Below are 27958 nucleotides of genomic sequence, written 5' to 3'. Positions count from 1 at the left end.
CAAAAGCAAAAGTATTTCTTGCATGGAGCAGCAATGGAACACCAATGATTTTTAAGCTTTTGATATAATTTTCAGTGTCTCTGAAAATACCAAGCCAATAAGATTTGTTGTCAAGTCTCAGGGGGCTCTTATACCCTTTACCTAATGGATTTCTGGAGTTCAGAATATCAAAAATCCTATTAATATAATACAAAAATTCTACTGTTGCTTCACTTCCTTTAAAATTTGGATCACCAATCCTCCTCAAAGACTATATACTATCTGCCACGCTAGAACTCAAAAGTCTGTGCAGCTAATGAAACATTCATTTTTCTATTTACACTACTTATACATTGTCCTGATTGTTGGCAAATGTCATACCTTCTTCTTGTTGTACCTTGTTCAATTTCTCAATGAAATGCCATCTAATAATGCCAGTTGGAGACTCAAAAGCAGATACTTCTGCTAGAGTATTTCTGGCAAACTTAATCATATACATGCCCAAGATACAATAAACATTATATTTTTCCACAGGGTGAGGAAGGTAGCTTTCAAAATCACCCTTGGAAAAATTTAATGTACAGCCAAGTGAACGTAAAGTGCTTATATTTACCTTACAGCCATCACATGTAACACACAGAAAAACCCTAATGCCAGAACTATGCAGCCTCTCTAAAGCAGATTTTATCAGTGTGGCCTGATTATTTGCCTGTACACCATTGATAAAGAAATATGCAATCGGGCATTTAAATTTGCCTTTAATAGAGACAAGCATGAAAACCAGAGCCTCAGATGCCTCTATTACTTCTTTTGACTGAGGCACTTCCCCACCAAAGTCTAAAAAACCTGCGCACTGCTTAGTTCCTTGGTCCCAAACTACTTGCTTCCTAATTCCCATACTGTCTACAATTAGACATGAATCGCTGAACTGGTCCCTTACAATGGGGTTCAAATCAATGTACTTCAAAACATCTTTTAAGAAGCCAGGTTCACAGTCTACACTTGCCACCCATTTGGAAATCAATGATGTATGGGGCAGAGGCATTAATTTTTGCTGGTATTCATATGCTGCTGGTGAATAAAAGTACACAGTCATAGCAAACATTTTCACGTTTGTTGTGTATCTATTACCCTTTGACGAGAGAGAGGTGTTCACTACATTGCACACTAATTCCACTTGTGTTCCTTTCTGATGATTGAGGAAGTTATGTAACTTCTCAGGAAGATGCCCCTTCTCCTTCAATGAACTTATGCTGTCATCCATGGAAAACACTTTCTTCTTCGAAGTTTTTCACAGACACACTTCAGTTTACGTTTTAATTCGTGCACAATGTCTGAGGGAAAAAAAAAAAAATAATAATACGAGTTTCCGTCGCCATGTTTTCCATTTCTACTTTCGACGGTATACCACAATCAATTACTGAAGAACCAACTGCACTCTGAAATAAAGAAATAATTTCGTTATATATGATTGAAATAACTCAAGGCTTGATGAAAAAATATTATAAGAAAACGATGGGGGTATGAAAACATCCTTATACTAACGTTTTCGACACAATTCGCAGCTTCTGCATTGGATAAGTGGGACATGCTCTCCACGGAAGAATTCTCATTGACAACATTCTCCCCGCAATCAGTAGCGTCTGCAATGGGCAAATCGAGCACGGATTCCATGACAGAACGCTAAAAACAAAAATATGGACCTGTATTACAACATTGCTTAGACCTATGTAGCGTACGAAATAAATTCACAAAAGTAAAAAGCACACACATAGCAAGGAAATTAATTAGCTACCTCAAATGGAGAATCATCGTTGTCACTCAAAATCCTAACATGTCGTCGTGGCTGTTTATTTGGTGGCATCAAATGTGTCGGAAAGTCAAAAACTGATGGCACTGCTTCGGGTTTGAGACGTTTCTTCCACGTTCCACGGCTCACTACGTAATCATCTTGTCGGAAATGGTTTCCGCAAAGTAACTGCAAGACGTAGGATTAAAATCTTTCCGCTTCACAGAAGTAATCCACGTATTTAGCTGGGTGCTTTAGAGGAAACCTGGTCAAAAACATCGAATTAGCAAACGCACTAAGTCTGTATTTTTATCGCATTGTATCCGTAGTCCTATTTCCTGTGAAATGGTAAGTCACTCTCCTTACTCCACCGCTTCGTACAATTGAAAGCGGAACAAGAAATCACCATTTCGAAAATCCATAATTCCATATACACCGTACAGACCGAGAGAAACTTCTTGCCAAATTCGAATATGGCGGACAATACAGACGACAGTAATCAGCTGGTAGAGCCATCTATCGGTAGGTCCGGTAGTTGAGCATCCCTCATTTCGCTAGCTTTAGACGCCTGTGACGAAAACGGCAGTTAGCTCTATACACCGTCAAATTTTTGGTTAACGTGGTACAGTTTCACAAATTGTTTTTTCGTAACGGGTTCTTAAAAGACTACACACAATCAATGTGGCTGAAAATGCTATGTGACTGGATTACAGGTAGTCACGAAGTGCAGACGGCGACAGGAGACAGGGATAAAATGATCGCCATGTTATCCCCGACAGCGTTTCGAGCTGACATCTGTCGGCGACGTCGAGCAACAGTGCAGGACGTAACGGCTGTGTACTGGATCTCGCAATACGCTGTTCAGCAGGAAAATGCTGAAAATAAGAACGATGTCCTTACCGATATCAATTACTTGTTTCCAGTTGCTTCAGAAAATTTGAATAAATGTCCATATCTATGGCCATCTTGTAAGGAATGTACTTCACACCCAGCAATGTTCTTGCTAATGTGGTTATTATATGTGGCAAATTGAAACTTTGCTTGTACTTCTAGAGGGTTGGATCTCCTCCTTCGAAAGCGTCAGATTGCAAAGCCTGGGCTACTCTCAGGGTGGAATCTACGTCTTCGAAGATTGTGTGTGTGTGTTTGTCTGTGTGCCCGCCGCGTGTTGCTGTTCGTTCGTTCGTCTGCGTACTCGCTGTCCATCGCCGTCGTCGTAGCTGCCTGCCTGCTCGCTGTCCATCGCCGTCGTCGTAACCGCTGCCGCCGCCGCCTGCTGTTCGCCGCCGACCATCGCCGACGCCGACGCTGACGCCGCCGCTGCCTGCTGCACGTCCGTCTGTCCGTCGCCGTTCGTCTGCAATGAGTACTCCCACCTCCACCGTCATCTACACCTCCCCCTCCCCTTCTCCCACAGTCACTTCCTGGAGTGCCGCCCCTGGCCTCCCTCCTTCCGCCTCCCCTTCCCTTCCCCCCGCTCACACATACCCCTATCTCCTCCCCTGCTGTATACCCACACCTCTACACCCTTCCTCCAGCTTCCACACCCTCAACAGCTCCCACTCCTACCCCCGCCCTCACGTACGCCTCTGTTGCCGCCTCTGCTGCCGCCCCTCAGGTCGTTGTCTTCCCCTCTCTCACGGACCCCGTCGCTTCGTCTTCTGCATCTCCCGCACGCATCACGTCGCGCCGAGCCACCATCGCCACCACTGAACCAGCTGCTTCTCCCGGTGCCTCCGCTACGCCACAGGGATCTGCCACCCGCCACCTCCCTCTCCTCCCTGTCCCTCTCCCCTCCTCCCAGCCTCCAGTCTCCAAAAAACCCCAAAAGCGCGTCCTTACCGACTCTGCTCCCGAGACTTCCCACAAAAAATCAACACCACCTCCCCCTCCCCCTCCCCCTCCCCCTGCCGTCACCATGGACACCACCCCTCCTCCTGCCACCCATACCTTGGCCCCCACCCTCCACACCTTCGTCCTGTCAACTCCCGATCCTAAGTTCCTCGACACTCGTACCCTCACCAAGGAAATACGAAAGTACTTACCTGGTGCTCCCATTTCCCAACTCATTCCCCGCAGGGACTCAGTCCTTATCAAGTCCCCGTCCCCATCCTTTCACACAGACCTCCTGCGAAAACTCCCACGAGTTATGTTTGGCCCCCACGCCTCTCTGACACCCTTCCTTTCCGCTTCCACTCCTCGTCAGCCCCAGCCTCCCCGACGCCCCCCCACCTACACCGCTGTGATCACCAAGCTCAGCCCGGTGATCACAGAGGATGAGGTGTTGGTAGAACTGAACTCCCACCCAGATTTGGAAATCCGCTCTGCCCGCCGTATCCACAATGCCTCTGGTCCCACCTACCTCATGCGGGTATTCTCTGAATCCGCCCCATCCATAGACCATCTCCTCACCCAGGGTGCCCTGATATACCACCGTCGCCACCCTGTTGAATCCTCCAAATCCCCTCCCCAATCCTACCGTTGCCAGCGGTGCCTGATGTACAATGACCACCTGACTCCCAACTGCAAAAACCCCCCCACCTGTCCCCATTGCAAGGCCTCCCACTTTCTTAAAAACTGCCCCAACCTCGCTGCTCCTCCTTCCTGTAATACCTGCAATGGCCCCCATCCCACATACTCCCACAAATGTACAGCTAAACCCCCTCCAGCCACCCCTGAACTTACGGTCCCAGTTCGTCCCGTCGATCCCCCTGTCCATCCCAACAATTCCCTCCGTCCACCCCCCACGGCCGAGGACATCATCCGGTTCATTACCGTTGTCCTCCAAAACATTCACCCTTTTCAGCGCCCCCACACCTTAACAAATATCCCTTGCTGCTCGCTCTGTTTTCCACCTGAACGCCTTCGCCACTTACTCCCACAACCAAGCCCACTTCACCTTCACCCGCCTCGACACCCTAGTTTAAGTCTCTTCCCTTCCCTCTCTTCCCCCCCCCCCCTTCCTTCCCGTCATGGCGCGGCACGAGTCTCGCATCCTCTTCCAGAACATTCGCTCCTTCCGCTCCAACAAATACCTCCTCATGCACACCCTCTCCCACCACCAGGTCGACACCTTCCTCTTGAACGAAACCTTTCTCCAGCCCCACCATTCTATCCGCACCTCCCCCTATATCCTCCACCGCACTGACGCTCCTGGTCCTCGTGCGCAGGGTGGAGTCGCGATTGGCCACCTTAAGCATATCCCTGTCCGGCCACAACCTCTCCTCAATGACCCCACTGAACACCTTATCCTTAGCGTCTTCTTCCCCTCCCTCACCATTACCTGTGCCACCATCTATGTCCGCCCCACTGCTCCTCTTCCTTATGACTTCATCTCACACATTGACCACACCTTCTCCACCTATGTGATTGCTGCCGACCTCAACATCCATAGCCGCACTCCTGCTGCCCTTCGGCGGTGGCATCAGTTCCTCTCCACACTTCAAGGTGACCTTGTTCCTCTTCCCCAGCACACCCGACCTGAAAGTAACACCACCCCCGATGTTGTCATTGCCTCCGCCAACCTCCTTGGGCGTATCACTGTCGCCGTCCTTGACCCCACAGGTAGCGATCACCTCCCTGTCCTTCTCACCATCACATCTGCAAACCGCCCCCCTCCGGCTCCGCGCCCTGCACCCCCTCCCAAGGTCGTCCATGACTATCGCCGTGCCAACTGGGATGCCTACCGGGACTCCATCTCCGCCCAGGTCGAAAGCCACCCTCTTACCTATCACCATCCTGACGACATCAACCACGCCTCGTCCTTCCTTCAGCAGGTAATTACTGACGCTGTGGAGGCCCATGTTCCTACTAAAACCATCCACCCACACCGTCCCACTCTCCCTCCGCGGGCTGTCCTCCTCCTCCGTGAATCCCGCCGCCTCTATCGCTCCTTCCTGCACACTCGTGACAGGGATACACTCCAACGCCACCGGCAAATACAGCGCCACGTACGGAACCTTATTACAGCAACGAAACGCCGAGACTGGCGCCAGACCTGCACACGACTCAACGCCACCCTCCCTATCAACTCCTTCAAGTACTGGTCCGCCTTCCATCGTCTTACTGGTTCCCTTTCCGCTCCCCACTACCCCCTTCTCCATAACGATCGCCCCCTTCCTGACAACCTCAGTAAGGCCAACCACTTCGCTTCCCACCTTTCCGAGGTCTTCTCCATCCCCGATGATCCCCACTTTGATTATTCTCTTTTCCCCACGGTCATGGAACGTGCCGCTACCTCGGTCGCTCCTCTTGCTCCTAGTCTCCAGTACTTGGGGCAGTTGCCCCCCTCCGACATAAACACTCCCATCACAGCACAAGACATTAAACTTATCCTCCGGTCCAAACGCAACACGGCTCCTGGTCACGACTGTGTCACCTACCGTCACCTTCGCGAAAGCCCCTATTCCTTCCTGACTGTCCGCGCCCATCTCTATAATGTCGTTATCTCTACTGGCTTCTACCCTGACCTGTGGAAGACCTCCCGCGTCCTCTTATTCCTCAAACCCAACAAACCCCCTTCTGCCGCCTCTTCCTATCGTCCCATCTGCCTCACCTTCGTCTTCAGTAAGGTCTTTGAATCCATCCTCTCCCGCCGTATCCATCAGCACCTTGCTCAACACCACCTCCTCCCCCTTACCCAGTGTGGCTTCCGACCCTCCTTCTCTGCTGACGACCAACTCCTCAACCTTGTTCACCTTCTGTCCCTCCAGCTCAACTCCCGTCGCTCCGCCATTTTTGTTTCCCTTGACCTCCAAAATGCCTATGACCGTGTATGGCATCCCGGTCTCCTCTTTAAACTCCAAACCTACGCCCTGCCTATCAATTTTGTCCGTCTGGTCGCTTCCTTCCTCTCGCACCGTCCTTCCTATGTCACCCTCCACAACACCAACTCCCGTATCTTTTATCCCACGGCTGGCGTCCCCCAGGGTTCTGTCCTCTCCCCTCTCCTTTATCTCTTGTATACAGCTGATATGCCCAAGCCACCCCCACCAGTCCACCTTCTCCAGTATGCTGATGACACCGCCTTCCTGGCTCTCTATCCTACCCTTCAACGGTCTCAACGTACCCTCCAAACCCACCTTAACCAGTTCACCACTTGATGTAACCAGTGGTTCCTCCGTCTCAACCCCTCCAAAACCCAGGCAATCATCATAGGCCGCACCACTCGCTCCTTCCGCCTCCATGATTTCTACCTCACCCTTTATGGTCGTCCTATCCAACTCACCCCCACCCTGAAATACCTTGGCCTCACCCTTGACCGCCACCTCACCTGGACCCCTCATCTCCTGACCATCCAGCAGAAAGCCCATTCCCGCCTCCGCCTTCTGTAACTCCTGTCTGGCCGGACATGGGGCTTGCATCCTTCTACCATCCTCCACACCTACAAATCCCTCATCCGTCCTATCCTCTGTTATGCCAGCGTTGCCTGGATCTCCGCCCCCACCCGCTTTTACAAGGCCCTCCAAATCCTTGAACGCCATGCGCTCCGCCTTGCCTTCCGTATCCGCCTTCCTTCCCCCACACGGCTCCTGTATGAACTGATCCCCTTCCCCCACCTCCTCCTGTTCCTCCAACATCTCCGCATCCTTTACATTGTTCGCAGGCTTGATCCCCCCCACCCTCTGGTTTCCTCCTTCCTCTCCACCCCCCGCCCGTTGCCGCGCCTCTATCGCTGTATCCCTCCCTCTCTCCACCTCCACACCCTCCATCTCCTTCATCAGGGCAATTTCCAACGCCTCCCCCTCCCGGATGACGAACTTCGCCGTGACATCTACCCTTCCTTCCAACTATAACCTGGCCTTGTTCCCCCCCCCTCCCCAAGCCCCCTTTCCCTCTTTCCTCCTTCTCCCAGAGCGGATTTTCCTCTGTCCCCCCCTCCCCTGAGACCCTGCACCCCGTACTTGCCTCTCTCCTTCCCACATCCCTCCCTCCCTGGCCCTCTTCCATGCGCCCCCCGGTCACCTCCCCCATCTCTTCCCCTCCCTCCCTTCTTCAGGTCTCCCTCATCTCCTAGCGCCTGGCAGATCCTCTGTGTTGCTCTTCATCAGTGTGCCACATCAGTGTTGTTTAGTGCTGTTTCTCGTGTGCGTCAAGAGGTGTGATTTTAATTGTGTCCTGCCTTGAGGTTCGCCGTCAGTGTTACATTATGTGCTATGCCATACGTCGCTACCTTTATGCTCCAGTCATACTGTGCCTCGTGTTCTTTTAACCGTCGCAGTGTGTGGCTTTTTGTGTGTGCTACTTTTAAACAGTTTTTTATCTCCATTTTAGTCACCCCGTTTTTTGTCTATTGCCTTCCATGATGTTCCCCTTTTTTATATCTATGTTCACCTTATTCTCTCCTTTGCTGTTTTTAACTGTCTTCTATTGTTTTGTTCTATGTCTTTCGGCTGAAGAGCAGCGCCTATGCTGCTGCCAGCCCGCCCCGATGGGGAATTGAAATACAATAAAGGAAAAAAAAAAAAAACTTTGCTTGTAGCGGCAGCTGAATAGAATCTAAATTGGCATAGCAATTAGCAATTTTTGCATGGTTCGGACTATGTTTAACCAAACCTATTGATGCAATGCAACGAGCTCGTCCGAAGTTCAAGTAAGAAGTGCGTCATATTTCTTCGAGTACAGTAAGGTATCTCTTTGTAGTTTTGGAAACCCCCTTACTTTACAGGTCGGCAGCCCCAAGTCATTTTCAATCTCTTGTTTATTTTCTTTTGCAACTCGTCATCTTCATTCATTATAAATAAGACACATTCGTAGCAAGTTATTAACTTCATCAATTCGTTGTTGTACGTTACTTTAGTTATGTTCTAACTGAATTTCGGGTATACTTTGGAACTTACTATCGTACACTCTTAGTGTACTCTAGTTTTTTTAAACTAGACGCCGACAGCATAGTGTACGACCAGAGGGCTGGATCCCCTCATTCGAAGGCGCCAGATTACAAAGCCTGGGCTACTCTCAGGTTGGAATCTCCGCTTTCGAAGATTGTGTCCGTCTGTCTGTCTGTCTGCCTGCCCGTCTGCCAGCCGTTTACTGCTGTAGCTGTCCGTCTCGACTGCTGTCCGTCTGTTCGCCGCCGCCGCCGTCGCCGCCTGCTGTCCGTCCGTCAGTCTGTTCGCCGCCGTCGCCGCCAGCCGGTGCTCGCCGCCACCGTCGCCGCCAGCCGGTGCTCGCCGCCGCCGCCGCCGCCGCCAGCCGGTGCTCGCCGTCGCCGTCCGCCCTGGTCGTCCGACCCTGGTCTTCGTCCGTCTGCATCTTCGCCTGTTCCCAGTTTGTGTCCTTTCCTTTTCGTGCTGTGCGTTTTTTCTTCCTGTCGTCATGTCCGCCCCCACTACCACCGTCACTACTACCACCACCGCCATCGTCTATACATCCCCTTCTGCCGCCTCCACCACTATAACTTGGTGTGCCCAGTCACACCCCCCTCCTTCCATCCCACCTCCTCACTCTCCCTTCACCCTCGCTCTTTGTCGCCCCCTCTCCCACTTCTTCCTCTCGCTCCTCTCGTTCTGATCCTTTCCCCCCACTCCCCCAGCCTGTCACTGCAGCTCCGGCTCGGGTGGTGGCCCGTCGGGCCACTGTCCACGCCCAGCTCTCCCCGTCACCTTCGTCATCACCGCCACCACTGCCACCGTCATCGTCATCGTCGCCTTCACCGTCACCATCTCCGGCGCCGACTCCAGCCCCGGGACCTGCCACTCCCCGCCACATTCCAGTTGTTCCCATCCCCCACACCTCCTCCGCCGCCGTCAAGCGCCCCAGTGGCACCCCTGCCTCGTCTGCTCCAAAAAAGGCTCCGCCTCGTCCCCCTTGCCCCACCCCTGATGCCATGGATGTCTCCCCGCCCGTCCCTGCTCCCTCCTCCTCCTCCTCTACTTATGCGGGTTTTTTCTGAGCACGCCCCCTCCATAGACCGTCTCCTGAAGGAGGGTGCCCTCCTTTTGGACCAGCATTATAAAGTTGACCCCTCCCGTTCCCCTCCTCAATCCCTCCGCTGCCAAAGGTGCTTGCGGTATAATGCGCACCCAACATCTGAGTGCCGCAAGGCCCCCACCTGCCCGCACTGTAGGCAAGCCCACTTTTTACGGCAGTGCACCAATCTCCAGTCCCCCCCCCCTCCTGTAATACCTGTAACCTCCCTCATCCCACCTACTCCCAGAAGTGTAAGGCCCGCCCCCTCCTGCCACTCCTGAACTCACGGTTCCTGTCCGCCCTCTGGACGCCACCACCCCTCCCGGCAACTCCCTTTGCCCACCCACTACCGCTGAGGACATCATCAGATTCCTCACCATTGTCCTTCAGAATGTTCATCCTTTTCAGCGCCCACACACCCTCCAACAGATCTCCCTCGCCGCCCGTTCCGTTTTCCACCTCAAAATGTACGCCACCTACTCGAACAACCAGGTCCATTTCACCTTCTCCCGTCTTGACACCCTCGTTTAAGTCCCTGTCATGGCACGGCAGCAACGTATCCTTTTCAACAACATCCGCTCCCTTCCCGCCAACAAGAACCTCTTCCTGCACACCCTTGCCACCCACCGCGTGGATGCCTTCCTCCTTAATGAAACCTTCCTCCAACCACACCACACCATCCACTCTTCGCCCTACCTCCTCCACCGCTCCGATAATCTCCTCCCGATTGTGTGTGGCGGAGTTGCCATTGGGCACCACCGCCAGATCCTCGTTCGGCTCTAACCTCTCCTTCCCGACCCCACCGAACACCTGATCCTTAGTGTCTTCTTCCCCGGCCTTACCGTTACCTGCGCCACCATCTATGTCCGCCCCAACGCCCCTATTCCCTTCGACTTCCTCTCCCACATCGACCGTACCTTCTCCTCCTACGTGATCGCCGCCGACCTCAACATCCATAGTTGTTCCGCTGCCCAGTTATGGTGGTGGCATCGGTTCCTCTCCTCCCTTCAAGGCGACCTCATTCCCATCCCCCAGCACACCCGTCCCGAATCCAACTCCACTCCCGATGTTATCCTCTCCTCCCCCAACCTACTTGGCCGCATAACGGTGAATGTCCTGGAGCCTATTGGTAGCGACCATCTCCCTGTCCTCCTCACCGTTTCAGACGGTCGTCGACCCCGCCCCGACCTTCCCCTTAAGTACGTCCATAACTATTCCCGTGCCAACTGGAATGCCTACCGGGATACCCTCTCCACCCAGGTCGATAGTCACCCTTTCATCTACCACCACCACGATGATGTCACCCATGCCGCCTCCTTTCTCCAGCAGACCTTGTCTGAGGCCGTGGAGGCCCACATCCCTACTGTCGCCACCGTCCTACCTTACCCCCACAGGCCGTCCTCCTCCTCCGTGAATCCCCCCGTCTCTACCGTGCCTTCCTCCGCACGCGTGACCCGGACACACTACGACGCCACCGGAAACTCCAGCGACACATTCGTAATTTGCTCGCGGCTACAAAACGCCGGGACTGGCGACAGACATGCACCCGTTTAACTGGTACCCTACCTATCAACTCGTCCAAGTTCTGGTCAGCCTTCCGTCGCCTTACCGGAACTAAACCCTCCCCCTACTATCCTCTTCTCCATGATGATCACCCTTTCCCTGACGCCCTTAGTAAGGCCAATCACTTTGCCTCCTACCTCTCCGATGTATTTTCCATCCCCGATGATCCCCAGTTTGATTACTCCCTCTTCCCGGATATCCGCGATCGAACTGACACCTCTGTCCCTCCCCTCGCTCCTGGTTTTCGGTACTTGGACAACATTGCACACACGGACCTCAATGCCCCTATCACTACACAGGATCTCATTGCTACACTCCGCACAAAACGCAACACCGCTCCTGGTCACGATCGTGTCACCTACCGTCACCTTCGTGAAGCTCCTGTCTCTTTCCTCTCCACCCTCGCCAGGCTCTACAATGTAGTCCTGTCCACCGGTTACTACCCTGACCTGTGGAAAACCTCCCGTATCCTCACGTTCCTTAAACCCGGCAAAGCGCCGTCCACCATCTCCTCCTACCGCCCCATCAGCCTTACCTCGGTCTTCAGCAAGTTCCTGGAATCTATCCTCACCCGCCGCATCCACCAGCATCTCCGCCAGCACCGCCTCCTTCCCGTTACCCAGTGTGGCTTTCGGCTGTCGTTCTCTTCCGACGACCTTCTCCTTCACCTCATCTCCTTTCCGAATAGCTTAATTCCCGTCGCTCCGCAATCTTCCTCTCCCTGGACCTCGAACGTGCCTATGACCGCGTATGGCATTCCGGTCTCCTCTTCAAGCTCCAAACCTTCGCCCTTCCCATTAACTACGTCCGTCTGATCGGCTCCTTTCTCTCCCGCCGTCCTTCCTATGTCACAATCCATAACGCAGATTCCTACACCTTTTTCCCCTCCGCCGGTGTGCCCCAAGGTTCCGTCCTCTCCCCCCTTCTGTACCTTTTGAACACGGCGGACATGCCGCCGCCGTCACCCCCCGTCCACCTTCTCCAGTTTGCCGATGACACCGCCTTCCTTGCCCTTGCCCCCACCCTGCAGCACTCCCAACACCTTCTCCAATCCCATCTTGACCGGTTCACCGCTTGGTGCAACCAGTGGTTACTCAAGGTCAATCCCTCCAAAACCCAGGCGATCATTGTAGGCAAAACCACCCCTTCCTTCCACCTCCTTGATTTCTATCTCACCATCTATGGCCGTCCTATCGCCCTCACTCCCACCCTTAAGTATCTTGGCGTCACCCTCGACCGTCGCCTCTCCTGGACTCCCCACCTCCGGACAATCCAAGCCAAGGCACGCTCCCGACTCAGTGTCCTCAAGCTCCTCTCCGGCCGTACGTGGGGTCTGGACCCCTCCACCATCCTCCACACCTATAAATCCCTCATCCGCCCTATCCTTTGTTATGCCCATTCGGCTTGGATCTCCGCCCCCCCCCTACCTTTCATAAATCCCTCCAAATCCTTGAACGCCATGCTCTCCGCCTCGCCTATCGCATCCGTCTTCCCCCGCCCACGTGGATCCTGTACGATCTCATCCCCTTCCCCCACCTCCTCCTTTTCCTTGAAAGGATACGGATCCTGTACACCTCACGTAAACACGATCCTCCTCACACCCTCGTCTCCCCGATCTTCTCCCACCCCCGCCCGCTGCCGCACCTGTATTCCCACGTCCCACCCGGTCTCCATCTCTCCACCCTCCTTACCCTCTCCTGAGGTGGCTTCCAGCAGCTCCCCCTCCCTGATGATGTCCTCCTCCCCTCCATCTACCCCTCCTATCAACTTTGACCCTGTCCCCCCACTTCCGGTGTCCTTTCCTTTAGGCACCCTCCCTCCCTTCTCTTTCCTTTTCCCCTGTCCCCTCCCTCCACCCCTCTTCCCCCGGGCTTCCCCTCCCCCTTCCCCCCTCCTCCTATCTCCCGTGCCCCTGGCATCTCTGCTCTTCCCTCTCCCTCTCCCAGTCCCCTTCCTCCTCCTCTTCACTTGGCAGATCCCCGGACTTCCACACGCTCAGTGAACATTCGCGCGCCGTAGATCATCGCCATCAGTGTCTCGTGTGTGTGCCTTCGTCTGCGTTTAGCGTTCTTTCGTCGTCACGCCCCAAACTGTTCACGTCTGCCGTCGCCGTCGTCCGTCTTCTGTGCGCCGTGTCAACAAGTGTTAGTGTTTTTTTCGTCCAGCGTGAACGGCTTCATGTTTATTGTTTTTGTATCTACTTTTTTTGCCCGCAATTTTTTGTATTGTCTGTGTCACCTATATATCTTATTATTGTACCCCTTAAGGCTGAAGAGCAGCGTATTATGCTGCTGCCAGCCCGCCTTGTATGAGGTGCTTAAAATTACAACAAAGAAAAAAAAACAAGTCCATATTTGTTCATTTTGAGATACAGAGTTGTAAAGTTAAATGAGCGCTGAAAAATCTGCAGTTGAGATACCAGAAATATTCAAGCATATGGCTTCCTGCTAGAGATGAACCTTTATGTATGTTTGTTTGGATCATTAATTTCAGAAGCATTATAGACAGAAAAGTGGAGGTAATGGACTTGTACCACTATTGAAATAAGCCCTTCATATTATATGACGACATGCACATTCAGCATCAGTTATGGTTGGTCAAATACTGCTGTGACTCTGAATGTATTATATTAAGAAGAAGCAACATTGCCTTTTTCTCCTGAAAATATCAAGTAACGTTACAAATGTGTTTGATTCTGCTTCCAATATGACAGTTTTCGTTAATACTCCACATGCCTACAGGACTTTACAATGTTAACACAGCACAACTCAGACATCTGTATATGTGTAGTTTATTTATTTAATTATTTATTTATTATCATCCTGATTATCACATTTGTGATATAGGATTTGTCAGGGTACATTTTAACAACTATATAATATCTTTACAAAATTTGTATCTGTGCTGAATTCATATTAATCTATTTTATGTTTAATACAATATACAACTAATAAGTGTTTTTATAACATAATTTATTATGCACTGATGTAATTTCATTTGTCACATTAACTTAAACATATATTTTATACAGTTGCGCAGAGATATTCACTTATGCTGTAATAGCATTTGTCAAGCATGTGGTTCTTTAGAACAGTTTTAAATTTATCCTCATTTTCCAGCTCTTTGATATGTTTTGGTAGTGCATTAAAAAGTTTGATGCCTTGGTTACATACATGTTTCTGGCTTCGGGTCCTTGTTACAGCTTCTATGTGGAGATCTTTACATTGCCGTGTATCGTAATTATGGAAGTCTGTATTGGTTTTCATTTTGTCCTGCTTTCTTTTGATCACCAACAGACATTTCAGAATGTATAATGATGGAATTGTTAAAATTTTCAATGCTTTAAAAAGGGGCCTACAAAGTGTTTGAGGAGGGCTGTGGGTCATTATCCGAATAGCACGTTTTTGTAATTTGAAAATCTCATTTAGACGACGATTTGTTTTTCCCCAGAATACTATCCCCTAGGATGCAATGGACTGAAAATAGCCAAAATATACTAATATGGTACAGTCATTACTACAAACTCTTGAAATTATTCTAAGCACAAAACATGCTGAATTTAGTTTTAGTGCTAAGCTCACCACATGGTCCTTCCAACTAATCTTCTCATCAATGTGCATACCCAGGAATTTTGCACACTCTACTCTTTCAAGTTGTTTGCCCTCCATGGTGGGATTTAGGTCGTCCTGTTCACTTATTTTTCCATATTGCACATAATTAGTTTTTTTTGCATTCAGTGTTAGCTTGTTAGCACTAAACCATTTTTGTATATTTTGTAGGACATGGTTCACAGTACTGTGCAATGACTGCTTCGTATCACTAACTATTAAACTAGTATCATCAGCAAATAACATGATTCTAGCTTTTCTCTCTGACACCTGAATATCATTAATGTAAATGAGGAACAGCAAGGGGCCTAATACACTTCCTTGGGGTACTCCTACTGTGACCTCCCTCGGATCTGATCTTAGTTTAATTTTTTGATTAATATTTAGTGCTGTAATTTCAACCACCTGCATCCTCTTTTCCAGATAAGACTCAAACCACTTTTTTACCGGTCCTCTGATACCTATAGCTTCAAGCTTTTTCAAAAGTATGCTGTGGTCAACAGTGTCAAAAGCTTTTGACAAATCTAGATTTATCCCAACTACACTATTTCCCTCTTCCAATTTAGTGATTATTTCTTTTGTGTATTCTAGTACAGCTGTTTCGGCACTTCTCCCAGCTTGAAATCCATGCTGATTACCGTTTATCAGGTTGTGCATATTAAGATAATGTGTGACTCTATATTTCATTAGTATTTCTAAAACTTAAGAGAAAGTTGAGAGGAGTGAGACAGGTTTGTAGTTTTCTATTTTAAGTTTATCACCCTTTTTTAACAGGGGAATGACTTTAGAAATTTTCAGTTTTTGTGGAAACACGCCCTCAGTCATTGACAAGTTTGTTATGTGCTCCAATGGTTTCGCTATCTGATTAGCTGTTTTCTTTACTAATATTATTGGCACCTCATCTACTCCAGCTGACATCTTGGACTTCAGACTTTTAATCACTTTTAAAACTTCCTTTTCGTTTGTTGGAACTGCCATCATACTGCTGGCTGCCTTGGGTGCTTCCATCTTAATCTGCTCCCCAAGATTCCTGCTTAATGTCTGTGGTACATTTAAAAAGTAATTATTTATATAATTAGGCATGACATATTTATCTACCATTTTATTCTCCTCATCTTTTAGAATAATTTCCTTGTCTTTGGTAGGTACCGCGGTTTCTTTTCTCACAATTTCCCATGCTATTTTAGTTTTATTTCTGGACTGTTTTATTTCCATATTATTACTTAATAACTTTGCATTTGCAATTACTCTGCGGTATATTTTCCTATACCTCTTTACATATTCTATAAAATCAATATTTGTACACTCCCTCAACTCTGAATTCAGTTTTTTCATGTTTTCACATGATTTCTTAATTCCAAGAGTCATCCAAGAACTTGATTTTACGTATCCAGTAGACTTGATTCTGGTCAGTTTCTTTGGAAAACACATTTCAAAGTTCATCATATAAATTGATGCAAATACACTATATGCCTCATCTGTACTTGACTGTTTCATAACATCTAACCAATTTTCATTTTCTAAGATACTTACGAACTGATTACAACTGTCCACAGAGAAGTTTCTTTTGTAAATATTATTTACACCTTTATCTTCCTTTGACCTTAAAGGGATTTCAATGGTGAGAGCATTGCGGTCAGACAATCCTAAATCTATGTTTGTTACCTCTATGTCAGTGAAATGAAAACAGTATTATTGAGTCATATGAATGTCTCACTTTTGTTCCGACACAGTTTAAGACTCAGGAGAAAAGTTTTACACCTGGTGTTCGACATGGCAACTTCACACACAAGAACTTTTTGCCGACACTACTACCACCTACATAAGTAAACTTTTCCTGTGTTACTTTCAAGTAATGCACTTAAGCTATTCCTGATTTAACTGGAAGATCTGTACTTCCCACTTTCATATCAACAGCCTCAAAATGCATATTGTAGACTTCGGGATATGTTACAGGTCAGTGTCACACCAAGATTGTGGAGAAAGGGGGGGGGGGGGGGGCGGCGGCATGCCGCTCCTCAACAAGTGTTTACCAATAAGTAAGTGGCGGAAAATTACGGGTATTGGGCGGTTTAACATGTAGAAAATGAGATTTTTATTATTCACTCACTGTATTTAACATTTATTATTCCTTTAAAATCGCACAACAACTTCAATAAAACACAGTTTAATCACTCACACACTTATTTCACAATTATTTCAATTTTAAACTGCAAATCCTCTAAGAACTGTCTTGAATCTTCACGAGTCTCTCTCAACAGCCTTGATGTGGATAGATACGTACAGCAACCAGTAATCAGAGTCAGAACTGCGTCTGCAAAAACACAAGGATCATTAAACAATTTTTGCTGTCACTAATTACTAGCAATATAATTGACAGAGTAGATTGCTAATATTTGCTATAATGAATATCACTTTTGCAAGAACGATCTCACTGAAGTAATTAAGTCCATCGAAACGCTTAGAAACTAACCTCTCGTCTGACGAAAACGGTCTAAAGACGCAGTGTCAATTTCTTCAGATCTGTTGACAATGATATTTTGAGTTATCACTTTACTGAGTGACTGAAATGTAGTTCAGGTACCTGTGAACATAACAATATGTTAGAATTCATTTTCTAAACACGAACTATTACGGTACTGTACGGCTACTTACATGTTAATTACACTATTAATATTTTCGCAGTTGTTTCTTTAATACAAAATTAAAGCCAACGGAAGAAAAAACGTGAAACATACTTACCAATGACAGGTTTGTTGAGATGCAATTTTCTGTGTGGACAGATGTAACTTTTTCATACGGTGGTTTAAGTCGCAGGAGTCACAGAAATCGCAGAAGTCACAGTAATCGCAGAAGTCGCAGAAGTAGCAGAAATAGTAGTAGCGGAGGGATACACGACCTATGTTCCTTAACTGCGACAAATCACAGTTAAGAATCACAGATACTGAAAATTAGCATTCACAGAAATCACTGATATCGGAAAATCGCAGTTTAGCCCATCACTACTACACCCGGCTGGCTCCACGTAGTGTCGAGCGGTGTCGCCAGAGAGCAGCAGCTGGTGGTGGTGGTGAGCCGCCGCGGCCGAGTAGTACGGACTGCCGTCGACAGAGGGCAGGCAGGAACTGCAGAGCGGACTCATTGCGTTCTCACACGAGTTACTCCTCGCTTGCCCCTCCGAAAGTCGTGTGAAGTTAGCACCCTGTTTTCGAGAAATATACATTTTTTCATAGTTCTTGATAGATGTGCCATAGTTCTAGAGTTCTTTGTACAAAATTTGAGTAGTTCCTCAGAGTTTAACGAAGAAAACAACAATACTCGAAAAAATTTACGTATCGAAACCATTCTTGTCAATTTGCGCAAAATGTAAATTCATACAACAGTTCTGAGGAAAGTTCCGAACTCCAAGAGTTCTATCGGAAATCCAAATAACATTTTTTTGTGTGCAGGTAATAGTTTACGAGATAACTACAATTTAAGGAGAAAATCTTTTCACTTACTTTGAAGTGGGCACCCTTTTTTCAGAAATGTGTTTTTTTCTTCAGAGTTCTTGATAGGTATGCCATAGTTCTAGAGTTCTCTGTACAAAATTTCAGTAGTTCTGCAGAATATAGCGAAGAAAACAACAATGTATAAGATGGTTGCTTCAGGAACCCTTTTCTTGTGATACAATTCTTACTGTTGCCACAATAAATCACTTGTGCATAGATTCCAGCCGTATCGATCATTACAAAAATATAACCATGGACCAATGCCGCACATTTCTTGCAGTGTTGTACAAAGCATTCAGCTTATCCATTGTGAAAATACCACACTTGAAGCTATTGTAAAATTTAAAATGGATGGCTTCTGTTTATCCTCCAGTGCCAGCGCCTATCTTTCATCTTCATGCAAACGTGATGCCAGGGTCACACACTTCGCCTTTTTAGGTACGGAGGAAACTAGAGTTCAGTCTTGTGAAAGGGAAAAAAGGAACTGTGGGTAGCTCTTCCTTTACTGATAGCAAACTCTAGAGAAACCACATGCTTCTTTTTCTTCATCGTGCCAACAAAACAAAAATTCTCCCTTCATAGCTCTATTATCAGTCCATTACTAGTAAACCAGTTGTCGGCTTTCACATTTCGACCTGACTGATATATAGGTTTACACGGTCACAGAACAACATCGAAATGTTTATTGCTCAGTTGGTACAATCCCTCTGGTAGTAACACAGCGTATAATTCCAAATTGTAAAATACCTAAGAATGCACAGAAGCATAGATTTTAAATCCATGTTTGTTTGTTTTGATAGCTACATATTGGCGAAGACTGCACCTTCCACAGAATCCTTCCAACTTCTTGTCTACTGTAACATTTTCTCTGCTGGTATAAGATCTCTGGTAGTTGCGTACAAACACAGTAAGTATTTCCGGAATTGCTGTTAGCTTCTCTCCTTTCGTCACGAATAGCGCGACTGTAATATGTAAGGCACCCCACAATAAATTTGAAAAGTTTTATGTTCATTACAAGGCGAAACTCTTCAATGCCATCCCCATCAGTTCCACTCAGGTCTTCCACGCTTTATCTGTTACTTTTGTTAACAACATTTAAAAACAAGAGACTGCTGAAGGCTTTCAACTCAATAACCTCTATTGATTTTACCCTTCTCTCACGCTGAAATGAAGTTTTGACGCTCTCAAAATGCTGATTTTAATACAAAACTACAATAGACAAAGTATCGTCAGCTATGAGGCAATTGCAGCATCACAGAGGCTGCTTTGGCCGCGCCTATTGCTCCAGGTTCGTTTCGAATAATATTATCCTCTTTGAACAATATGCTTTGTATTTCTTCAACACGATCTAGTACATTCCACTTAAAATAATATAATTCCTATAAAATAACGTAATTAGGCGCAGTGTATTAATTTTAAATTTGACGTTCAGACAGCGGACACTGACGATTAAACAGTTCAAAGTGTTTCATGCAGTGCATTTTACATTCTGGATTAGCTTTGTACTACTTACTACGTTGATAAACTAATAAATTAATTGTTGAAATGAAATACGAAAGGGCGCAGTGGGTAAAAATGAGCACTAGCATCGATTACAGAGAAAGGAAGCTATTAACAAGAAGGCGGCAACACTGCCCAAATGTATCAATCCGAAAAGCCGTGCCGGTGGAAGGATAATTAAAACTATGATACGTCCCTGAGACCTCTCAAGACCAAAAAATAATAAACAAAGCAGAGCAATATTGCAAAAGGTGTGGCACTACAAATAGAAACAATGAACACATTAACTGCCGCTTTTAATCAATCTGCATAGCAGTTCCAATAGTGGTTGCATCAAAGCTTCTCGCGGTAGCATCAAAGCTAATGACAACAACTGCACTTTTTGGGGAGACGCTGCGTTTCGCTCCTTGATCTGCCCCTAATGAGTATACGCAACGATGCTACTCACACCCACGCGAATAATCATTATGCTCGTTCAGTCAGAGCTCTTGTGCAGTCGGTACCTGTTGTGCAGTCGGTGCTGTTGCGAACGTGATATTTATGAACTGTATTACCCATAAAAATGTACAATCTACAAGAATTGAAACGTCTTCTTAGCATGGAGGAATTTAAAGTGATCGATGATAGAGGCATTCCATTCACTACGTGTCATCTGGTCTTCCAAAAACTGTCCGATACCATGGCCGACATCGGCTTAAAAATGTCTTCAAAACATATTTACACAACAATTAAAGAAGATCGTCATGTTCTTACTTTCGTTAGAAACACCTTCAGGCTGGAATGTTTCGTTGAAGAAAAAGACGACGACAGCAAAGATGAGTCGTGGAATGTTTTTGGTTCTTCGTGCAACAAGGAAATGACAAAGCAATTTGACCTACTACTGTCAGCAGAAAAATGGTCTACCATAAAACCAACAAACAAGAAACTTGAAAAGCCTACAAGACTGGAAATAGGGAAATGGATTGATTTGATGGCTGATAAAATTTATGAAAATCACAAAATTCCATGCGCCTTTTCTTTCAAATACACGGAAGTGTGTGAAAGTTCAAGTTCAAAGTACTTCTTGAAGATCAAAGGAAGATGTACAGAATGCAGAGCCACCTTCGATGGGATTGCTCTGAAGAAGCCAAAAAAGGACAACGATATTATTCTAAGTTGCAGACTTTCAAACTTTTGAGATGATCGTAATCACCTGAAAAGAAGACAACTTCGTGGCACGAGAAGACAACAGGTAGCTGCTAAAATGGTTGATAACGGGATGCCTGCAGCTCTATGGCGAAACAATAAAGCGAAAAATATGTCTTTTGGAGACATGATTCCTCCAGATTTACCATATGCTGATATCTTGAGAAAGGCTAAAGAAGAGGAAATTTTTGTGTTAGCAGACGAGCCATCACCGTGTTACGAGTGGAGGCCGAAATGCATGCGTTTTAGCTCACACAGGCTGGTGTGAGGAGGGAAGAACTATACTGACGTGAGGTCTGGAACAAGACAAGGAATGAGAATTCAGAAAGCGGACGTAATTAGTTTGATACTTAACTTTAATCCACTAATGATGAACGTCGCTCTTGACGGTACATGATGCACAATATTATCCGTTCAGAATACATTCTTGAAGATATTACTTATAGTAACTGAATATGGAGCCTTGCTAGGTCGTAGCAAATGACGTAGCTGAAGGCTATGCTAAACTGTCGTCTCTGCAAATGAGAGCGTATGTAGGCAGTGAACCATCGCTAGCAAAGACGGCTGTACAACTGGGGCGAGTGCTAGGGACTCTCTCTAGACTAGACCTGCCGTGTGGCGGCGCTCGGTCTGCAATCACTGATAGTGGCGACACGCGGGTCCGACGTATACTGACGGATCGCGGCCGATTTAAAGGCTACCACCTAGCAAGTGTGGTGTCTGGCGGTGACACCACAGAAAGGACCAAAGGATTTGGTACAACAACTAGTAAACCTGTTGAAAACCTGCAAATCGCGAAACATAGAACCCATTGGGACGAAATTCACGCAATCGGATTGGATCCACTCTTCTGTATATATCAAAGTCAGTTGCACAAATATTGTCATCAAATCAATATCAGTGTATAGGATTCATTAGATGCTACAGGTGTCGTTGCATTTCGAGTTATTTCACGATTTGGGGACCTGTCAAACAGGGCTGACTGTGTGGAAATGAAGTCAATGTACATATATCTGTATCAGTACAATTGCATCCGCAAAGTAAACATCACTAGTAAAGATGCAATTATCGTCAGTCAAAGATCATAAATCAGTTGCCCAACTTATCAGATGATATCCTGTAGGCATGATGCATCATTCTTGTCATTTTTTTATGTAAATCATCAGATCTGGAGCTCGCAGGCCAAAAATCATGGTAACTGATTTTGGTAAGGCTTTGTTGGTTGCCATTTCTAGAGCAATATCCAATTGCTCGGCCTTGACAGATTATTTGAATATTTGTCATAGTCATATTGTTTTGTATAGAAGAGTAATTATACCCTCGCATTATCTGAGAATACGTTTAAACCATTTTATGGTCAAGATATCGAGGTGTAAATGCTTCTCAAGAGGTAAATCACAAACAAAACAACTTTATCTTCGCGTTATGGCCCATATTTACATGATGACCGATTTTCATGATATCGAAACTGTTTTGTGCTCACTATTGGTTCTTGCATTGAGTGAACATCTTGGTACTGATGAGTGGAGTCAAAAACATTCATCAATGGAACATCAGCGCCACCTTGATAACATTATCAGAGGTGGTCCATGTCATTCATATATTGACTAAAAGAAAGATGATGACAGGAAAACTGATGATGTTGAAAACATTTATGACTGTCTTTTGGAATCAATTTTGAACTCTGAAGAATCTACTGCAAACGCGTGGACTGAGAGGGCAAAACGTATCTACAATGAGGCTGAAGTCATCGCGAATCAGACTGAGGATGACAATCTCTTTGATGTGAATCCGTACAACACTACTAATGCTGCAGAGATGCTGAAAGAGTTGATGTACTATATACCACTGTGGACAGCTGTGATGGATCCTTCTTTCCATATTTCTGTATCTATTCGTTCGTCAGCAGCGACTGAAGGACAATTTTCAAAATTAAAGTCAATGGGCTTTGACAAGCTACCTTTACCAGTAGACAAAATTATTTTTCAACATTTGAACTGGCTGCCTGAGGAAACGAAACTGTTAGCGCCACTTATGATGGAAAAACAAGATTCAAAGCAAGCTGTGAATTACAAACCGACTGAATCATCACACGCCTTACCATGAAGAAGAGATCTGGAGAGGAAATGATAAGAAGCTGCAGATAACAAACCCCAAAGCAATCTGCTACTCGACAATTCTGAAACCACACTGAACAATACCTTACGAAGTGAGACCCAACACGAAGATGGCAATGAGACAACCAAAATTTTTAGTAGTTTTGAATACAGATTGTCTTCTCCTTCGAGCTCACTTGTTATGAATGCGGAGAACAACAGTCTCTCAGTCAAGAGTGATAGTGTGTGTTTTCAGCGCTCTTCAGATGATACTTTCCTGCCGAATTTGGACTCTAAAGAGATGTTTCATTTCACAAAAGACTATCACGAATCATACTTCACCAGGGACGTCATTGAAATTTCATTCTGTTTTTCGAAAACAAGAAAACCGAGAGACCTGTAAAACGCTTCGAAATTAAATCATTGTCACATTGAGCTAGAAAAACTATGTAGATGTTTGCCCAAACTGGAATTCGACTAAGAAATTCATAGACATTAATTTGGCACTTTTACCAAATGGGTCCTCAAGCAAATTAAGTACAGCTCTTACGTTAATTCTTAGTGTCTTTGATTCTAGAACCACAGCCTTCCTGTTTCAGTCACTAGAATATGAGCATTTTATGCTGTAAATTTCACTTATATATTTATTGTACCTATTATTCTTAGTTGTTTCCCACCTCATAAATTCTATGCTTATTTATTACTGAATTCCCTATGTATGTATGTCCTTCTGTGTTTTAGTGTTTCAGGAAGAAGAGCTGTTAAGGTAACCTGTACATCACGGGCTGTAGTTTTTACTGGTACTTCGAAGTTTAATAATGCCCTACTATCAATACATTCAGGAATGAAACTTTCATCAAACAATTAGTATATTGTGGGTTCTAGGTGAAAAAAATTGTAAATCTGTGGAATACATTGTGTGGTGAATATTGATGTTTTCCTTACATATTGAATTATATGTAATTGTTATTTTAGATTCAATATACATACACACTATTCCAAATAAAAGATAAAAAAATCCAATTTTATTGTTCGATTCCCGGCGGGGTCGGGGATTTTCTCTGCCTCGTGATGACGGTGTTGTGTGTTGTCCTTAGGTTTGTTAGCTTTAAGTAGTTCTAAGTTCTAGGGGACTGATGACCATAGATGTTAAGTCCCATAGTGCTCAGAGCCAGCCAATTTTATTCTTCGAATTATTACCTTGTTGTAACAGTAAATCAGTAATACTTACCAGTTTCATGTTTTGATTATTTTAAACAAAATGTATATTAAGAGTCAATTTTTTCTCCTAATAATTTAAGAACATTATATGACATACTCCAACTTAAAATATTTAATCCATTGTTGAATAATGTGGTTCAGTAAATAGGCAAGCACTATATTATTATTCCTCCATAACTTTGTTCATGTAGCTTTAACAGTGGTTGAGATACCGGTAACAATATTGTAAGACGTATGTGTTGCTGGCGATGGGCGAGGCATGGCAGAGTCTCTGACCAGAGAGTAGTATGTAGTTAGTTGTTACTTGTCGGTAGTCGGCGTGAGTCGGCAGTAGTCGACAGTAGTCTGCGTGAGTCGGCAGTAGTAGTCAGTCGGCAGTAGTACTCAGTCCGTGCTAGTCTGCAGTAGTCGGCGCGTGTCTGCAGTCTGCTCTGGTCGGGACTCTGGAGGATGAGTATTATTGTAGAAGGTAAAGAAGCAGCCTTGCGCATATCTAGTAATGTATATTAACTGTCATTAACTTCTTTCAAAAATGCCACAATAATAATTTTCATAATATAAAGTAATTTTTTAAAGAAAAGCATTCATTTCAATTTAAAGAATATTTCCAATGCATGATCATTCCTTCCAAGAATCAGAAAAAAACATATACTCCAGATTGCACGAAGCTGCGGCAAAAAATTTCTACATAAGAGCAGATATATATTCGCAGTTTTTATTGAGGTAAGAATATTTCCTTTTTATTCAGAGTACAGGGCCGAGGTGCAGCACTGTTGTCGTCATGAAATTTACCAGGTTATTGAATTTTTTTATTATTTCTGGGTTTAGCAATTGAATTTTGTGGTTACATTAAATGTGAATGCATTTCAGCATAGAGATTATAAATGGGAGCCAATTTTGTTCAGAGGCTAGATTAAAATTAATTTTGTTCAGAGGTTACAATACTTTAAAAATTCATTTAATTATTATTTCCGTGGGGAGTTTACACTTGGTTCATGGTTTCTTATGCACTTATAAAAGATTTTGTGCGGAGGTTACACTTGGCTCATGGTTCATGGTTTTTATTAAAAAATTTTCGTGTGGGGAGGTTACACTTGGCGACATCCGGCCAGGATCGTATTTCTTTGTGAATCTTCTGAGAAGTAGTCATATATCTGCTCTTATTTATTTAAACGTAGTTTACATCTGGCGCAACGCATTTACTAATTTGTCACTCTTTCTTTCACAGATCATCGGCAATTTGTTGCTCTTTCTTGTATTTGTGTTTGTTGCATTTTGCATTGTCCTTGTTTCATTTGTACTTAATTTTGTTTTGTGAAAAATGCCGCGAAAAACTGTTAACAGTGCATCGCGATGTGCAATGAATGAAATAGCCGACCCGAATAGTTTGACCGATAATACTTGCGACACTCAGTGTAATGATGATAATCCCCTATTTGTAGACAATCAGTGCCTACCGACCACTAGTAATGATTTTAATGCTAATGATGAGCAAACAAATTCAATTGTGTCCTCCGTTAATTTAACGACAATTGATGACGTGGGACGTTCTGTTACAATGAACGCTGCCCAGTTTAACACACCCGGTTTGCAAAATTTATGTAATGAACAGATAATTATTTCTAACGAAAATGAACAATGTACTCAAAGTACGTCAGATTTATTTAATTCCGGTGTAGTGAATAACAGTGCACATCCAAGTGGCGAAGCTATTCAAGAATTACAGAATGACCAAATAGTTACAGAAAACGTGACAAATGTAGATACTCCAACACACAGCATAGAAAATAGAGTCGCTAATTTTGGCTTGGATCTAATTATGGCAGTATTACTACAACTTGATAAAAAATACGACAATCAGAACAAACAACTTAATGAAAATAATGAAAATCTCAAACACCTTAATGAAAAACTAGACAACAATTCTAAACAGTTGAATGAAAAATTAGACAACAATTCCAGACAGCTTAGTGAACAGATTACAGCCGTTGCCGCGCAATGTCATGATAGTAAGGAACAATTACGTGAGGAAATTAAGGCTTGTGCTAGGAAAAGTAGTGAAGAAATAAGATCTGTTGCTCAAGAATTAAGGAATATGCAAACAGCTGCAACAGAATCACTTAGAGACGAAATTAGTGTAGTCGGTAAACAATGCTCTGAAAAAGCAACACAGTTACGCGACGAGTTTAAATTAATGACAGCTGAACTTTCGTGCACACTGGATGCAAAAGTAGACGCGAAATTCGACCAACAGAATAGTCAAATTGACGAACGTTTTAATCACCACCTACAGAACAGTGAAACGTGTTACCGTAAATTCATACAGGAACAGAATAAAGTAAAGCGACAAGTTATGGAAACAATTACCGCACAGAGACAGGAAGATAAACGTAAATTGTTTACGAAAGCAAAAACATACGTAGACAACAATATTGCTACAGTATCAGACGAAATTAATACTATCAAACAGTTGAACACCGAATTGCGTGATGAGATTTCCGATCTTAAATCAAAAACAGATACACACAGACTTGAACAATTAGAACTAATTCAGGATCCCGATGTCATCAAAGCAGACGTTAAAAAATTGAGCGAAACCACACGTAAAATACAAAAACAAATTAATGCTTGTGACACTAAAAACGATGATCAGGTAAAAATACTGACTGAAAAATATGATGAATTGGCCAGTCGTATTGACGTTATTGAAAGTAATAATGACAGCAAATCAGATGATACTTCACTGATTTCGTTTAATCAAACACCTGAATTCCAAAATTTACAGCAGACGATCAGTGAGATAGATTCGTCCAATAATACGTTACATAGAAAATTGTCAACTTTACAGCAAGAAGTGACAGAAATGAAAAATGTTTCAGTCAATAACACGGGACAGCATACGCCACATTCCGAACATTTCTCACACTCACACAGCCAGTATAACTTAAGTAATTTACAGAGACTATGCGACTTAAAATCCGAAAAGACACATACAAACAGATTCTTATGCAATCGTGAACGTGTTCACACATTCAGAGACGATAACGTTGATTACGAACAATTTTTATCCGTAAGAAAATCTAAGGTATTTAAAAATGACAGAGCACAGGTACACGCTTTGAACTGGATACGACAATTTATTTTTGTACTTTCACCAGCTTGGCCTGTAACGCAGAAACTAGCTTTGGACTGGATACAGCAATTTGCTTTTGAATTTTCACCGGCATTGCCTGTAACGCAGAAGCTAAAATTTATTTGCAGCGCATAATTAATCTCAGGGGATTCATTACGTTTTAATGAATATGTGCCGTAGCGTGCACAGGGCCCCGAGCCGTAGTAGTGCTGTTTCATCTTTAGTTTTCTGCACTGCTACCTTCTCTTCTACTATCCTTTATATCTATCAAAACAGCTCTTCAACTATCGCCCTATCTAGGATTAAGAATGTGTAAAGAAAACCTGATACGACAAATTTTACCGAAAGTGACAATTTACCATTAGACGCTCTAGAAATGACAACCACGAGAACTTTAATACCTGACAAAAATTTAATCATCAGTATGTGTAAAATTTTCAGCAGTCGCAAACATATTTTTGGTAACAATAGAGGTTTTTCAC

The 27958-nt window shown here is 45.0% G+C and overlaps 2 long non-coding RNA genes across 7 annotated transcripts in view; one reads left to right on the top strand and one right to left on the bottom strand.

The window, feature by feature from the left end:
• The window catches only part of LOC126213544 (uncharacterized), a 518933-nt gene that overhangs the window by 103802 nt on the left and 387173 nt on the right, over positions 1 to 27958 (top strand). The window lies entirely within an intron of this gene.
• LOC126213556 (uncharacterized) lies at positions 17001 to 17743 on the bottom strand. Its single transcript, XR_007541259.1, has 3 exons — positions 17593 to 17743; positions 17324 to 17434; positions 17001 to 17164 (listed from the first exon to the last, which is right to left on the bottom strand). It is a non-coding gene; the product is annotated as an uncharacterized LOC126213556 (long non-coding RNA).

Source organism: Schistocerca nitens, chromosome 11, assembly GCF_023898315.1.
Source record: "Schistocerca nitens isolate TAMUIC-IGC-003100 chromosome 11, iqSchNite1.1, whole genome shotgun sequence".
NCBI classification, from domain to species: domain Eukaryota; kingdom Metazoa; phylum Arthropoda; class Insecta; order Orthoptera; family Acrididae; genus Schistocerca; species Schistocerca nitens.
Note: the sequence above shows the minus strand (reverse complement) of the source record. Positions and strands in the feature narration are given on the sequence as shown.